Source organism: Scardinius erythrophthalmus (assembly GCF_964197995.2).
Source record: "Scardinius erythrophthalmus genome assembly, chromosome: 16".
Lineage (NCBI taxonomy): Eukaryota > Metazoa > Chordata > Actinopteri > Cypriniformes > Leuciscidae > Scardinius > Scardinius erythrophthalmus.
The window spans coordinates 12,514,956-12,519,481 of record NC_138236.1 but is presented as its reverse complement, the minus strand read 5'-3'; positions in this window follow the sequence as shown (position 1 = coordinate 12,519,481).

The following is a 4,526-nucleotide window of genomic DNA, read 5'->3' as shown; positions in this document are numbered from 1 at the left end:
TTCTTAACAATATCAATATTTCGTTTAAATTATTAATGAATTTATAAGAACAAGTTTATATAGTTTCCGCAACTCCATTTCTTTCGCGGGAGTGAACGACATCAGGCTGCGCCAGACGGAAGTTCTGAAGAAAGACTTCAGGAATCTGATCGATACGGTACGCAGCACATCGCCTGATATAACGATCATTGTGTCAGGACCGCTTCCCACGTACCGTCTAGGACATGACAAGTTTAGTAGATTATTCGCGCTAAATGAATGGTTAACGTCATGGTGCAATGAGCAGAAACTGCTCTTTGTAAATAATTGGAATCTGTTTTGGGAGCGTCCTAGGCTATACCGTGCTGATGGCTTACACCCAAACAGATTCGGATCGGATCTTCTGTCAGATAACATCTCAAAAATGTTAAATACCTTTTGACTAGTAACCAAAAGTCCAAATCATAGTCTCTGCTGCACCAAATTAACTGATATAAATACTAGTGTAGAACATTGCATAGAAACTGTGTCTATTCCTCGTTTAGTGCGATCAAATAATAAATCTACTGCAGGATCTAGGAAAAATCTAATTGTTATTAAAACAGAAAATGTTGCTATTAGTAAACAAAAACAATTTCTAAAGCTAGGTCTTTTAAACATTAGATCACTCACACCTAAGGCAGTTATTGTAAATGAAATAGTCACAGATAATAGCATAGATGTACTTTGCCTTACTGAAACCTGGCTTAAACCAAATGATTATTTCGGTCTAAATGAGTCTACTCCATCAGGATACTCCTATAAGCATGAGCCCCGTCTGATTGGTCGTGGCGGCGGTATTGCAACTATCTATAGAGATATTCTCAATGTTACTCAGAAAACGGGTTATAAGTTTATTTCATTTGAAGTACTTGTACTAAATGTTACGCTCTTAGATGCTAGAAAAACATCCCTATTATCTTTAGCCTTGGCTACCGTATATAGACCACCAGGGCCTTACGCTGATTTCCTAAAAGAATTTGCAAATTTTCTCTCAGATGATCTATTGGTCAATGTCGATAAAATATGAATTGTTGGAGATTTTAACATACACGTAGATAATCAAAATGATACGTTAGGGGCTGCGTTTATAGACTTATTAAACTCCTTTGGGGTTAAGCAAAACGTTACCGGACCAACATCGTTTTAATCATACACTCGATTTAATTATATCACATGGAACCGATCCAACCGATTTAGATATCATTCCGCAAAGTGATGATGTAACTGACCATTACATGGTAACTTGCATATTACGTACCCCGGTAATATATCATGCTGCAACGCGTTATCGATTAGGCAGAACAATCCTTCCATCCACCATAGATAATTTTTCAAATTGCTTATCGGATCTCTCTCAGCTGCTGTCTGAACCTAAACAAACAGATGAACTAGAGGAACTAACCAGCACTATGAGCACCGTTCTCTCTGGAAAATGGGATATTGTTGCACCTATGAGACTAAAAAAGGTCAGAGAGAAAATTAAAGCACCATGGTACAGCAATACTACTCGTGTTCTAAAGAGAGAAACCCGTAATTTAGAGCGTAAATGGAAACCAACTAATTTAGAGGTTTTTAGAATCGCTTGGAAAGACAGTACGTCACGCTATAAAAAGGCCCTAAAAGCGGCCAGGGCTGAGCATCTCCGCAAACTAATAGAAAATAACCAAAACCATCCTAGGTTCTTATTTAACACCGTGGCGAGACTAACAAATAAACAGATGTCTCCTGAACAAAATATTCCGTTACAGTTTAGTAGTAATGATTTCATGAATTTTTTCACTGAGAAAATAGAAAACATCAGATCCACAATTGTAAACGTTCAATCTTCAATCGCGCCTTATAATTCAGCCTCAATTATCACCCCGCAAGAACAATTACAGTGCTTTACAACTATAGAACAAAAAGAGTTAAATAAATTTATCATTTCCTCTAAAACAACAACATGTTTATTAGATCCCATACCAACTAAACTATTGAAAGAAGTGTTACCTATAGTGGAAGAGCCTCTCCTCAATATTATTAACTCGTCTTTATCTTTAGGTCATGTTCCAAGAACATTTAAATTGGCAGTTATAAAACCTCTCATTAAGAAACCACAATTAGACCCAAATAACCTAGCAAATTATAGACCCATTTCAAATCTTCCTTTTATGTCCAAAATATTAGAAAAAGTTGTGTCTGCCCAACTGGGCTCTTTCTTGCAAGAAAATGACACCTATGAAAAGTTTCAGTCTGGGTTCAGGCCGCATCATAGCACTGAAACTGCGCTCGTTAAAATCACAAATGATTTACTCTTAGCTTCTGACCAAGGCTGTATCTCAATACTAGTTTTACTTGATCTTAGTGCTGCGTTCGATACTATAGATCACACAATACTCTTAGATCGGCTACAAAACTATACCGGTGTTCAAGGACAAGCATTAAGCTGGTTCAGATCATACCTATCTGAACGCTACCATTTTGTCTATTTAAACGGAGAAAAATCGATCATAACTCCAGTAAACTATGGAGTGCCGCAAGGATCTGTGTTAGGCCCTCTATTATTCTCAATATATATGCTGCCACTTGGAAATATTATAAGGAAACATGGAATTAGTTTCCATTGTTATGCTGATGACACTCAACTATATATTTCATCACGGCCGGATGAAAACGCTAAATTATCCAAATTGACAGAGTGTGTTAAAGATATAAAAGATTGGATGACGCACAATTTTCTTTTATTAAATCCAGATAAGACAGAGGTACTACTTATCGGTTCAAAAAACCGCCCACAAAACCTCTTACAAAACAACTTTAACATAGTAGGGTGTCCTGTTACTTTATCCTCTACAGTAAAAGACCTGGGTGTTATATTAGATTGTAACTTGTCTTTTGAAAATCATATTTCATATGTTACAAAAACAGCATTTTTTCACCTTAGAAATATTGCTAAATTACGTAACATGCTATCTGTTTCTGATGCAGAAAAGCTAGTTCATGCATTCATGACCTCGAGACTAGATTGCTGTAATGCTTTATTAGCTGGTTGTCCTGCATCCTCAATAAACAAGCTACAGTTAGTCCAAAATGCCGCCGCTAGAGTTCTTACTAGATCAAGAAAGTTTGACCATATAACACCAATTTTATCATCACTACATTGGTTACCTATAAAGTTCCGTATTAATTACAAGGTATTGCTACTGACTTATAAAGCCCTAAACGGCTTAGCTCCAGTTTATTTAACGGATCTTCTATCGCCCTATAATCCATCGCGCTCTTTAAGATCACTAAATTCGAGGCTTCTGGTCATACCTAGGATATCCAGATCCACCAAAGGAGGGAGAGCATTTTCACATTTAGCACCAATACTCTGGAATAGCCTTCCTGATACTGTTCGTTGCTCAGATTCGCTCTCCCAGTTTAAAACTAGATTAAAGACGCATCTCTTCAGCCAGGCATTCATATAATATTTTAATCTTACAGTTAAATCCGGTCTCTACTTCATAAACGCCAGAGGAGAACTGGCCCCCGACTGAGCCTGGGTTCTCCCAAGGTTTTTTTTTCTCCATTAGGTCACCTAATGGAGTTTTTCGGTTCCTTGCCACTGTTGCCTTTGGCTTGCTCAGTTGGGGATGCTTAAATTGATTAATAGATTCACCAGTGCTATTGATCTGCATTACCAAACGTGGATGTTTTACACCAGAAACAAACACTGATGTACTATTTTATTTAATACTGTGAAGCTGCTTTGATACAATCTGTATTGTGAAAAGCGCTATATAAATAAAGTTGACTTGACTTGACTTGACTTGACTTTAGTTTTTATTCATATGTTAAAGGGTTTTTTTGTCATATCATTAGTTTAACTGCATGTCCTGCGGTATTATACTAGCATTTTTAAAAATGAAAATACAGCATACTCTCTCAATTGTAAGGTCATAACACCTCTAGTGAAAAAAAACTATACCGAAATGTATTTAAAATACATTTATTTCATACTAAGTTAGTATAATACAAAACCATTAACATGTTTACTGACATAATGCATGAAGCTGAAACTTTTGAGTACTTTGTTTATTGCACAATGCACATTTCTTAATATTAAGCATAAAATGTGTTTTAATATCACTTTGAGTAAATATAGTATGATCTATGTACATCAGTCTTTAAATCAAAGATATTTAAAGTGTACTTAAAGTATACTTGCAATAGTTACATTGTAGCACAATCAAATATACTTAAGTTTATCTTTAGTTGGACCTCAGCACTATTTCCACATAACTCCATTAAGTACAAAATTAGTTGTTCCAATTTAGCAGACTTTAAGTTTATCAATTTAGTATACCAACAGTACAATTGCAGGGTATTTATATTAAGTAGGCCTACATAAATGTGTAAATGTATTTGCAGTATACTTAGCATAAAATAAATGTATTTCAAATACATTTTGGTATATTTACATTGGTACATTGCATACCAATGGGTAAACTGTGGCTTTTAAGATATTCTTGAAATGAGTCCGA